General features: G+C 46.6%; 1 long non-coding RNA gene across 2 annotated transcripts in view; it reads left to right on the plus strand.

The window, feature by feature from the left end:
- The window catches only part of LOC130606902 (uncharacterized), a 115,613-nt gene that overhangs the window by 61,496 nt on the left and 41,017 nt on the right, over nt 1-13,100 (plus strand). The window contains exons 2-3 of one of the 2 annotated variants that reach the window (XR_008974105.1): nt 3,183-3,299; nt 5,278-5,617. This is a non-coding gene — a long non-coding RNA (uncharacterized LOC130606902). Of the gene's footprint in view, nt 1-3,182; nt 3,300-5,277; nt 5,618-13,100 lie in introns of those variants that run through there. The other variant, XR_008974104.1, reaches the window with a different exon arrangement.

Genomic DNA, 13,100 nt, shown 5'->3' on the forward strand with positions numbered 1-13,100 from the left:
AAGGCAAAGTCCATTCTGCATCCCACCCACTTTAGCACTGTCCCTTTAAGATTGGATTTTGGCAGCACGTCCAGTGGCTGTGGCTCCTGTCCCAAGCAGATGGCTTTAGTTAGGCCAGATTCGGTGGCAGGTCTCTGGGATGCCGAATCTCAGCTCGTTCACTCCCTTCTTCTGTCATCAATAAAGCCATTGAGAGAATCTTTAATAAATAAACAAAAAAGCATTTTTCAACAGACAGTGGGATGGAAAATGACTCATAGGAACACAGGGTATAAAGTACACTCTAGTATTAGGTATTACATGTGTCAAGTTTCTGTTTGGGGTCCAAGAATGCTGTGGTTTTTCTCTAAGGATTATGCCATTGTGGAATAATGTCATTGTGGAGTATTTGGTCAAGATGAGCTGATTGAGTCTGGTGGTTACTTACAAATATATGTATTTCTGTATTTTTCAGCATTTGGAAAATCTGTGACAAGCAGTTTTTGGGCAATTATTGCCATCACTGTTTCCAGCCCTGCCAAATGCCATGAAAACTGCTGCAGTCATGCTTTCTCTCCTCGTTTCCTTATTCATTCATGTAGGACCTGTGATTTTTTTGCTTGGGATTGGGTGCAAACTGGGCAGGATCTTTTGCACTGGCTTAGATTTACCAAAAGACCTTTCCAGCCCTGGAGAGAGGCTGTTAGGAGCACGCATGATATTAATGCGAATGAAGAGCAAAGTCCTTAAGGGATGGAGGAAACCACCAAGTTACAGACCCTCAGCAGTGCCAGTGGGCTTGGGTGGTGGTCACCAAAAAGGCCTTTGAGGAGAAACCTTAATCTGCTAACCCCTGCTCCTTCTCTGCAAACGTTAGTGAATGCAATTAGAAAAGGAACATTTCAAGTGTCACACACACTTGTTCTAGCAAGTCATCTGCAGAGTTAGGAAGATGCCTGAAGAGGGCTGATGCCCAGTTTCTCTTTCCTTGCATCCTGTGACCCTCATTTTCAACATAGTAATCCCTAGAAATACTGTCATAACTGGATTTAGGAGGAGGTTGCATAGGATATCACACTTCCTTCTCATTACCAAAGCGAGCTGATGATTAGAAAAGGAGAAAAATCTTTCACAGTTTGTTTTCCAACCCCTCTGCAGGAAAAAATTGTGCATTGTGATGATCCTAACTCTAGAAATCATAACTCTGTGATCCCTGTTATAGCTGTTATCATCACTTGTACCTCCCCAGTCTGTGTTGTGTGGAGGTTTGACAGCTCAGGGTCAGACCCAGGGAGTTCCTACTCTCATTGGAGAGTAAAAAGGAAGTGTCAAAGGATAAACGTGAAGGAAAGGGCTTGCACTGTCAGCTCAACAAAATATTTATAGAGCACTATACACATGACAGCAGACAGGCTGTAAAAATGCGAAACACTTGAAGCAAAACGAGGCCATTTGGATACAGAAAGCCTCATTTTCTAATGACAAAATAAAAAAGAAGCATGTATACAAAGAGCCATTTCTAGTTTTGTCCATCTGTCACCATCCCTCTGATTCACATCATTACCTTCTTTGTCGTCTGTTTTTGTCAGGTTTTGTTAGTAATGGACAGAGGGCATTGTGGGAGGGTGTAGGTGTATGTGTACCTCAGGGAAGAACACTGCCCTGCAGCCAAAATGGAAGCAGAGGTGGCCTGGCCCGAGACGGTTCTGTCTGGCAGCTCGTTTTAGGGTAAGGCCGGTGTATGGCTGTTGAAAATTGCTCCCAAAGCATATTGGAGCCTGCCTAGAGCAGGTATGTGTGCTTACTGAAGGAGTAGGTAACATAACTTTATGGTTCTTGCCATTGCAACCTCTACCTACCTACTACCTACATAGCTGGGACACCTGCATTAATACCACCTTAATGCAAACCATAATAAATATAATACATACAGTGTGTTTATAAACGTTATAATCAGGTTATCTATTATGGTAACACATAAATGCAGATTGGAGGAAAACAAAGTGACAGATCACCTTGGCTTCCAGTGTCGGAATGACATTCTGGCATTTCCAGGATGGGCAGCATCCAGGCAGTTCAGGAATAATACGGTCCAGGAGCCAGCATCAGCTGGGGAAAGCCGTTCTAGCTGAATCACATCACAGAGATGGCATGTGCCATTCCTGTGATGCAATTATTCTTCATAGGCTCATTGACCTGAAACTAAACTCCTGGTAAAGCTGAGATTTGAGGCAGCCTTCGTTTGCTTGAGTCTGAAAAGGCAGAGATGGGGCTCCAGGGGAAAGGGCAAACATGCGGGGGAAGCCAGCTTGCCATTCCCGTGGATGTTTTTAGGGGATTAAGAGGGGAACGATGGCGCTCCGGGCCTGTCTCAAAGTTTAGGAATTACCTGGAGGGCCACTGGAATCCGTCTTTGGATGACTGGAGATTTTTTCCTATCTGCAGTGACAGAAAGTGAGTCCAGAGGTCTGGAAACACCCCCTGAGCTGTCAGAAGAATGATGGTTGCTCTCTGCAGCTCGGTTGAAAGCTGACCCATGGCAGGCAGCAGCAGGAGCTGGGGGCATCTCAGCCCTTCTGCCCATTGTTGTGGGCAGGTCTGCCATGAGGGAGGCTGAGGACGGGGGACACCCTGCCACAGGAGGGGCATCAAACTGGTCTCTGGTTGCTCTACCACTTGGGCTTGGAGAGGAGCATGGAAGAGGAAGGAAGCAGGGGGAAAGTCTTGCCTTTCCCTGAGGTTCATTGTTGCCTCCTCTATCTCCTGTAAATGCCCAGATTTAGCACTAGAAAGGTGGGGTTGGAGAGGAGTAGTTTGGGTCCCCACCACTTAATGTCCCCAGGCCTGGAGGAGCTAACTCTCCCGAGTGGTTGGCTGGTAACTGGAAAGACTGGAAGGTGTTTGGGAAAAGAACCAAAGATTTGGGGCTTCAAGAGGCCTCAACTGGAGAACGATAGGCAGCTTGATGGAAAGTCTTTCCCAGCCCCAAACCTGGAGGGCAGATGTCAGCCCCACTGTCACAAGTGATGCTTGCTCTTTCAGCTTTATGGTCTACAATTTCCTAGGTGCTTTGCTTAGTTGCTGTTTCCATTGCTAATATCCCCAGATAAAGTGATCAGTGAGAAAATGGAGGAGCAATAACACAGACCTTTATATTTCCTAACAGAAATCTCTTAATGTTGTTTTTCTTTTTCATCCCAAAGGTGCCTGGCAGCAGGTGAGGAGCTGGGACTGGAGTGGGAAAGGCAGCACAGCTTAACACAGAAGCCATCCCAGACATCCCTGTTTGACCACTGGAGAGTGGATCTGGCCAAGCAACAGTAAGGAAATAACCTCTCATTTCTTTCCTGGATTGGTAAATTGCCTAACACAGTGCAGAACGTTTCCTGTGTCATGGTTTCATGTGTGGACTTTGCTTGTGAGATGGTGGCTGCTTGAAGGCACTCAGTTCACTGACAGCTGCCCCGAGCACCTCTGTCTGCTCCCGGATTCCTGCAGCTATACAGGTTGCATTGTCCCTTCCCAAACTATAAGTCTGCCAGGTCATTTGTTCTTATGACATGCTGCTTACAGCACGAGCCTCAATTATACTGCACCTCCCAAAATATTTCCTCTGTAGAAACCCTAATGTTCAGCCTGTGAAAGCCAGCACTTGAATCCTGCATTTGGGATCGGGGAGTACATCAGGCAGCATGGAGATCTCGGCCATCAAGGTTGTCTGTGTCATGCTGTGCTTTGTTTCCATGTTTCCTGGATGCTCCAGGAGAACGCAGAGTTCGAGGTCTCACGTCCCTTTGTGTTTGGTGGTGGTAAGATGCTGTTGCAGCCCAAAATCTGACTTAATTTTTAATTATGCTATATCTTTGCTGTGCAGCAGCACAGGCTGCAGTGGCCTGGTTTCCAAACTTAGGACTTTATGGCAGTTCTCTCCTGCAGGAAAAACTAGGGGTAGGGAAAATCATTCTGGAAGCTCAACAACACTGAGCAGCCTTCTAGTAAGTGGTGCTCCTAAGCAGCCCTGCAATAACAAATGGGAAAGAGATACCCACAGACTTTTAATGGACGACCAGTGTGTGTGCCATGCAGCCCTCTTGTATTTGAGCAATAAGGTCTTGTGGGCAACCCTACAACACCCCCCTCCCCCCCAAAACCAGTATGCAGATGGGAACAGGGTAAAAAGAATATCATAAAAGAGAAGCATACTTCACTTTCCAGCTTCTAGGGAGTTGGAAATAATGTGGAAAAAGATGTTGTTAGTTAATACTGATGAATGATCCTCTGGCAGCCCCATTAATCAAAGCTAATCATCAGAATGTTTTGGGGAGAAAAAATTTGTGTGCACTGGTTTTGATTCCTGTATAGAATAAATGGCTTTATCAGTTTCTTCTCTGGAGTTTGACCAGCATCCTGTGGCCTGCTGTTTTCTTGACCATCTAATGACTCAGAATAATCAGGAGGGCCCAGCAGAGGTTTTGTTGGCATTAAGAGCTTGAGTTAATACTTATAAAAGCAGCTACAGGGGTCAGATGCACATCCCTGTTGACTCTTGGGGTGATTTCAACCATGACAATTAGCTCTAATTTTGATTTATTAACTTCTGCTGAGCGTGTGCATTTGCAGTCCAGGTATCTCTTTGCTATAGACTTGTGATTCAGGGAGGATAATTTATTACCTTGTATTTCCAAACAATTGCTCCACGAACAATCCTTTGCTGTTCTGCAATAACTCTGCATCCGTCCCCCCTAAACTCCCTGTTTCGAAGTGTAAAGGGCTCTGGCTTGCTCCTATCAGGAAAATCACTCTTCCCATTTTGCAAAGGTGTTTTTGTAGTGCAGGTGTGACAGAAAAGATCAGCTCAAGTGCTTTATTCAGCACGTGTGCTATTAAAACCGGTGAAACTCCCCATCCAGGGGACTGGAAACGGATTGAAGGTCAAAGAGCTGACTCATTGGCTAGCTCTGATTTTATGGGTCCCACAAATTTCACAGACACCTTTGCATGCTGAGAACTGCCAGGTGAGCACTGCAAATAACAGCCACCACCATCAATCCCAGCGTGAGGATCCCTGGGTGCAAACACTCGCAACTGGTTTCCAGGACATCGGATTTTATGTAAAGGCTGGAACATGGTTTGTGCTTTTTTGTACAGATTTTCTTACAACGGCAAAACGAACGTGAAATTCATTAGCAAGGACTGAACCCTGGATCATCTGTTTAAAAAATGCAGGCTTTTGCCAAGCTGATAGAAAGGAAAACCGGAGGAGCAGTATAAAACTTTATATCCCATTTTATACCACAGAGCTGCAAATGGTTGACAAGGATGCTGAAGCCACTGGGCTTTGCAATTAGGGAAACTAATTGCAATAATGGGAGATGAAATGCAAGGTCAGCCAGCAGCCAAGGAACAGCTCGTGGCCGTCGATGGTTATACCAACCACAGTCAACATTAAAACTTTTTATAGTGGTGTTGGGACTACGGTGCAGAAGAATAAGAAATCAGAGAAGGCAAATGCATATAAAGTGCCTTGGAAATCCCTCTGCCATTGCAGTGTTACCTTCCTAACCGGCTCCTAACCCCTACCCATGTCCCCTGAAAGAGCCATTATGCACGTTATGTGTCAGCAAAGACCCGTATTTGTTTTTTTCTCTTTGTCTCAGTACTTCAAATAACTTTTTGCCATGCAATTCTTGATGTTTATTTTTTTCTCCCTAAGAGTTGATAGCTAAATATATCACCTATCTCAACACTTCAACTTTTGCTGTTTATTTAACGACATTCACTCACTTCGGTATGATTAAGTTCATCTGTGCCCGGGTGTTTTGGTTAGCATTAAATTCCCTTTATTTTGGGACGCTCATTTCCACACCATGCTTTCTCCCAGTTGCCTTCCTGTAAATGAGGAGGGTGGGTTTTGATTTGGATCTCCCCTCCTCCCCATTCCTGCCTTGCAATTTTTCCTTCCTGGCTTGCGACCGGCTTTCCAGCTCTGCCTCTATGGGTGTGAAAATCCATCCTGGAACAAGCCACTTTCTCCAGCAGAAACAAAACTGTCTGCTGCTGGGGAAGCCAACACTGCAGCGGGGAAGGTGTTGAGACCTTCATCACATCACCTGCTTGGGACAGCCCCAAAACACAGCCCTTTGCAGAATGTCCTTGCTGCCACCATCAAGGGGTGGTGCTGGAGGTGGGACCCGTTGCATGTGCACCAAGGCAGGAGTGGTCCCTTACGCCAAGTCTGGTGACTCAAAGCATTTGGGATTTGGGCATCAGTGGGGTTTTTTCCTCCCCTTTACAGCGTGATGTCCAGTTGAGGCCCCGTAGCGGGCAGATGCAGAGCGGGGAGGGAGAATGCGCTCAGCCCTGCAACAGCAACTGAAACGCTCCACCTGGAGGTGAAAGCAAATTATAACGGGATTTGTGCATCAGCCGCTGCGTCAAGGAAGCCAGGGGTGGATATTCGCTTTGCATCGACTGGAAACCGAGGTTGTTTTGAGGAAATAACCTGTGATTTAAAAGAAAAGCAACGTGGAAGTGCGCTAAGCCATTCCAGGTGATGGAAAGGCAGTGCATGGAGGAGATGGTGCTGTGCTGGGGGGATCTCTCCCAGCATCTGCCTGCAGCCCAGCTGCCTCTGTCATGGTGAGCTGAATGTGGCCAGGGCAGAGCATTTGAATTAAGGGATCCCCTTCCTTTGGCACAGGTTTCTTTTGAGTTTGGTGGCTGAAGGTTTTTCACTGCTGCCGCTGCATCTCCGGGCAAGCCTTTTTTCAGGGTGCTCAGCATTCGCCTCCTCATCATATTTTGTTAATTTTTGGTATATATCTTAAATATTCCACTGAACTAATGTTCACCATTCAACCTGCCCTCAGTAGCCTGCAGTTTACAGAAACAGCATTTTTCAGTTATGAGCAATGTACTGAAATGAAGTCACCCACGCTAATTAGAAGTACAATTCCGAGAGCTCAGGACCTTGGGGAAGGTTGGGACTATGTCTGAGGCAGCATCTATATGTTTTGGAATACCAGCTCCCTGCTAACTCTGATGTACACTGAGCTGAACGAGCCAGTGATGTGACCCACCAAGCATTTCCACAGTTTCTGCAAACAAAAAACCCTCCACTGTCTCTGGAGATATTTTGCTCGTAAATATTGCTCCGAGGGAAATTAGTGCTGAATATATGTGGAAAATAACCAAAAACTATAGTCATATATCTTGTGAGACTTACAGGAAATTAGCGCAAGTGAATTACCCTAAACAAAATTATCCTGCCACAGAGCATATGGGTTCCAAGGAGGAATTTGAAAATCATTTCAGGCTTTTTTTCTTTGCAAAGCTAATGTATCTTGTAATTTTGTACAGCCCTATTGGCAATAGGAAAGAACCTGCCTTGTCCAATTAAGAATTAGAAGTGGAGGAGCAACAGGGAGAAAGATTTCTATTTAAAAAAATAACAATAATAAAGTGATTTTGTTCTCAAACTCCATGAAACCCTCCTGAATTCTCTCCAACACAGCAATATTTGCTGGTACCAGGTAAACGTTGGTAGCTTATTGCCAAGACTTGACTTAAAATGCAGCATGCGGCATGAGGACTGAGGGAGGGCTGGGAGAGGTGCCATGGGCAATAGGCAGCATGGGGCATCTCCTGCAGAAACCAAGGACCCATTCTCTAAAGCACGAGTAAAAGCACAGTGGCTATTTTAGTGTTTTTAAGTATTTACTGCAGTCTCAGGAAGCAGGAAATTCCTACCACTATGGGGGAAGCACAAAGTTCAGTTGGATGAAGAGGGAGGATAAAAGATGCTAGGAAAACGTACTTGATCCTGACGGGATTCAGCAGCCTCTAGTTAGACAGCAATTTATCATTTGCAAGAGCACAGCACAGTTTTGGAGCAGAGATACCTGATGGCTTGAAGCAAACGGGTCCAGCTGGTGGGTTTTGAGGTGTCAATGGCACTTCTGCCCAGCACTGTTGAAGGAAGGAGCTTCTGCCCTGAGCCCCAGCCAGCCCTGGCTGCAGAGAGGCTGTGACTGTCTTAAACGATGCTTTGGGTTATCATAAAAATCGAGGAACTGGCTTCAGGCAGGCTCAGGCTTTCAAGTTTATTAGCTGTGTTTTCAAGCTGGGCTCCAATTCCTTCTGCTGGAGCACACGCCGCCTTATTTTCCTTGCCATCTCCTGCTGACTGTAATGAGCTGTTGGAGGGGAGGGAAGGAAAGGTCAAACTCCTTCAGCATCAGGTGCGAACAGGGATGCATGGAAAACAGATCCCTGTTATCGTAGCAACCGAAGCATCGCCCTTGGCAGGCTGGACAACAGTGATGCACACAGGGTGGGTTGCTGCGGCAATGGCAATGCTTGGGTGGCCAGGGCACGTTGCAGCCACCTTACCCCTGTGCATGGTGGGGTCTAGCTCTTCCAGCAGCTCATATCTTGATCTCCAGTACAGGGAAGCCTTTTAGTGCTGAAATTGTTTGCTTTTCACTTTTCACTGTGGAAACTAAAAGACAGAGATTCCAGCACACTCGTGATGCTTTGCTTTGGGAGAGGTGAGATGCAGGGAGCAGGGATCAGACACTAGGAGGTTGAATGCATTTATGTTTGCTGAAATCCAGGTCTATCCATCCAGAAAGCATGATAGGGCAGCTCTGGCCGTGTTCTAGCAAGAGAAGATGCCAACACAAGATCAAGTCAATCGGGAATACTGGATAATAATGACCACAGGATTTATGATCTGGAAGGGAAAATATGCTCCTTCTTTTAAAGGCAGCCTGCTTGCCCTTGGTTGGTGCTCGGGGGGTGAAGCACCTATACATCCCCCTTTGTGGTGTGGTGCTGGTCCTTCTCCAATTGCTGTTTCTCAGTGAGGCTTGCTGTGGATACCTTGGTCCTTGAGTCAGCAGTACAAGCTGTTTCAAAAGGTTCACGTGCTGCGAGTAACCTCAAGCAGTTTGCTTTACCTCTTTACTATGGCATTTTCTCTCCTAGAAACAGAGCAATGGGAAACCACAGAAGCAGGCTGGAAAATGCACTCAGGTTTTCTCAGAATCTGGACAGTAAGCTGCTGATAAGGGAGGAAGACTTTAAAACTTCAAACACCCATTAAGTGAGAACCGTCTCTGCTCCACACGAGCCTCTTCCCTTCCCTGGGCCCAGTTCCCAGCACACTCCATGTTGTTCCCTGTTCCTGGGTGGGAAACAGCACTATAGAAAGTTGATGCTTGTGATTTTCTGCCTGGGATTTGCTGTATGCTGCTGGACACTCATTCCCAAGCTATTCTATCGAAAAGCCCAACATTGCAATGATGATGGGGAGAGCACTGGTGGTCTCCAAGCTCCCCACCCAAGCAGGGAGGAGATGCAGGTCCTCGCTGCAAGGCTGGGTTGTGGCTGCTTTAGCTCTCTGCTAACACTCTTTACTGAAGTGGCAGGCATCAATCAACAGTCCATTTAAATTAAGTTTATTTTAAACCCGCAAGGAGCACTGTCCATGAACTCTGCAAGCCGGCAAAACAGCATTGTGATAATAATAGCATTGTGTTAGAGCCTGTTGTTGGCAAATTCTGGCTGGAAAAAGGGTGCCCATGAAGTGCTGTTCAAAACACCTCAAATTCCACCATTGTAGCTGTTGCTTTGCACAGGCGTCCCTGGTGTAGCTCTCCTCTACTTGGGAGCCCCCATCCTCCCATCCCAGGCGACTCAGTGCTGGTGACAGCCAGTGATGATACTGGTTCCTGCTGCCTTCAAACCCAGCTTGGCTGGGGAGGGGAAAGCACTCCAGTCCCCATAACAGAACAGTGCCTGCTGTCTAGTGAGATCTGTCAGCTCCACTGTCACAGGTATTGGTGATGACGGGTGAGACAGCAGCTCCTCCTAACTGATGGGTTATTTTTTCTCCACATGCAGTTCAATGGGAGGCCAATGCACTTGAGGGGTTTTCTTTTTCCTTCCTTGCTGTCACAGTGGGAAGTTTTCTGGCTCAGCCTGTCTTTGCCTCTGAGTGGTAACTCCTTAGCAGACGAAGCGTGGATTCACCTGCCTTACCTTAGGCATCTAAAGCTCAGGCACCTAAGCCTGTGCTAATTACTCCCTTAATAGCCATAGAAAGGCACCTGGCATGTTATAAAACAGGTGTCTATGGGAGTTGCATCAACAGCCTGCTGACGTTTTATGCTTCCAAGTCCTCATCCTCTGCCTCAAATTACCCTGGAGCACATCCTCAGCTTTGCTCTGCCATAGTTACCAAGCTGATGCTTGGCAGAGGTTTTAACACAGCCCATCCTGAACCCCACTCTGAGGGACTGTGATGGTGCCTCCTCTCCACACTGGCCAAGGTAAAGGCATTGCAGCTCCTTGGGGCAGGAGGAGAAGGTTGTAGCTCGCTGCAGATGGGCATTTAGACTGAGCCCAGGTGAGCCATGCACCTTGAGACCCTGTGGTAGGAGATCACAAAGGTCACCATGGGAAAACCATGTATTCTGGTCTCCACGTGTTTGCCTTTATAGGTGTATCACCTATAAAGCAGAGGCCAAAGGGTTGCATACACTCTGGCACCTTTTAAAAAGAGACCTTTGCATAACCTGAATCCTTTTAAGCAGTAACGGGTGTTTTCCTGATGTGCAACAGCTGTCCAGAAAGCACACAGAGCTGCTTTAAAACACCCAGATGGCTGTGTTGGTTTATGGAAGCCCTGCTGCAACACTGTCAGGCTCCCCGTTAAGCTCCCAGTCACTCTGAATCAGCTGCTGAAAGCCAGCAGAGGCTTCTGTGTCGCTGCTGGTAGGGATCTCTGGGGCAGGATTGATTGCACCAGCATCCTCAGAGCGACCCTGTGTGCAGCTGCAGCGTGGCTCAGCTCTGATTTCTTATATGTTAGATGAGTTGACACGTCAGGCCACTTTCCTGCTCCTCCCAGGATATACTGCCTTCTCCTCACAGCCCGTCCTCTCTTGCAATGCCGATGCTCAACCTCAGCTGATGCACTACAGCCATCCTCCTCCGCATCAGACCCAAACGGGGTTGTTGTGTGTGTGTTCACATGATGAACCCAGCAGATCCCTGCTGCCAGCTTTGATCTATGTGTGCCGAACCAAAGGGTGGTGGGATTATAAAATAAGGCTGTCTAGACCAACCCAGGACATGTCCCTTCTCAGGGACCTCATGTGGACAAGGAGTTCTCTGGCACCAAAATGCGGTGGTTGGACATGAAAAAACTTTTGGCTTCAATAGAATTATTTGACTGTTTGATTGGGTGTGGGATGGACTATTATTCCCCCCTCCAGTCTTCTCCCCTCTTCCCTAAAGAAAACCCTCTCCCAAACAAAGAGCTTTGTTATGTCTCATTGTCTTCTCTGGCACTTGGAAAAGCAAGTTTTTCCCATCTAATCTTTTTGGCATCTGTTCACACTCTCCAGGACTTTGTTGGTTTTGCACTGATTCTTGCTCTGAGACTTGACTTCAGGACCATGGGAAAGACTTTATGGCTGTGATGGGGCAGCGATATGTCTGAGTAGAGACATTGCTCACCCTGCAGACCCCAGGCTGTGTGAGGACCACATAGGCGGTGAAGCCCATGTCATCACCTATGGTGGGCTGCACCATGCAATGGTCTGCCGGGAGCCTAGGGAGGACAAGGGAGGGAAGCCAAGGCATTTTGTTTCTGTTTTTTATTCTTCAGACACACCAATCCATACTTTGGCATAGTACATGGCCGTGAGTCACGCATGTCCTTCTGGTGAGAGAAGTTAGAGGCAAAATCCAGCAATTCTGGGCTGGAGCTTGGTTGTATCTATGAAGGAGACTATCTGACATAGTTTTTGGCATTAGCAGGTGATGTAGGAGACCCCTGTCAACCATGCACAAAATACCTCCAGTCTAGGAGATGTAATGGGTAAAAAATATCCCAAGACAGAGCTCCAGTTGTGAGGCAGGAGTTGTGTGGGTGACATTTTATGTGGCTGCAAGGAGACAACACAGCATCTCCTTCAGGAGAGGCTGAACTGGGCAAAATACCCTGCTCCTTGCAGCCTTTCTTTCCAACCAGAAATCCTTTGCTTAATGAAGAGAAGGTAGGAGCTCCCACAAAGAGCAATACCCGTGCAGAGAGTGCAAAGTGATGCTTAATGCTCGCTCCTGGCCAATGGTGTCTGCAGGGCTGCAGAACGTTGATGGTCATCCCCACACAAACCTTGACAAAATTAGTATTTCTACTTGACTCTGCCAGTTCACTGTTGAGATTATTACCAATCTGGTACATTTTTTAAAGCAAATGAGGTTTCAAAACGCCTGTTGATAAGATCTTTCTTGCCCTCAGTGGAGTCATTAATTCAATACGCTGAAATACCATTTTAATTAGTTTGCACGACGGTCCCAAGAGCAATGAAATAATGCTCTTTATTGTGTATGTAGTGTGCTGTATGTAATCCTGTTCTTTATCTCTTGTCTTCTGTCTCACTGGCAAATATTAGTGCATCCTGTCTCCTAGTCGTATCCTTGTGCGAGCATGCCAGCAATCTAAAGTTAAATACTCGACATTACATTAAAACAACATTGTAGTTATTACTTGACTGCCAGAGAGATCACAGTTAAAGGCTGCCTTTGATCGATTGCTTATGTTGTAGCCAGGTATTACGATGACCCTCAAAACTGTGCTTAGTATTACTTATCCTTAACTTTCATATTCCTCCTCTCAGCTCTCCCAGATGTAGGACCAACAGTTGTGTTGTAGTAGGACCAAGCATTGCCCAAAGAGAGCAGAGCCTTGGCTATGAGCATCTGGTCTGTGACAGACTCAGCTCCCAGAATGGAAAGGGATTTAGGGATTCGACCAAGGTCACTCCTGTGTTCTGCAGTGAGCACAGAGCCTGTACAGTGTGATTGAAGCACGTACTGTCACAGTGCCAGCCTTGCCTTGGAGAAGACTAGCAATTCCAAAGAAACCCCAGCATTCTATTTTAGCTAACCCAAGAAACACATAATGTAGACAAAATAATAAATGCCCAAGTATGTTTTCCTGCCTCTCTTTCTTTAATGTCTCGTGAAAGATCTTTGAACACAAGTCCAAGCCCTCTAAATAATCCCATATCCTCTCTCTTCCTGCTTTGATGCACCTGAGCTCTCCC

This window comes from Pezoporus wallicus, unplaced genomic scaffold, assembly GCF_028554395.1.
Source record: "Pezoporus wallicus isolate ANWC-B61680 ecotype Strahan unplaced genomic scaffold, APGP_CSIRO_Pwel_v1 contig_10160, whole genome shotgun sequence".
In the NCBI taxonomy this organism is placed as follows: domain Eukaryota; kingdom Metazoa; phylum Chordata; class Aves; order Psittaciformes; family Psittacidae; genus Pezoporus; species Pezoporus wallicus.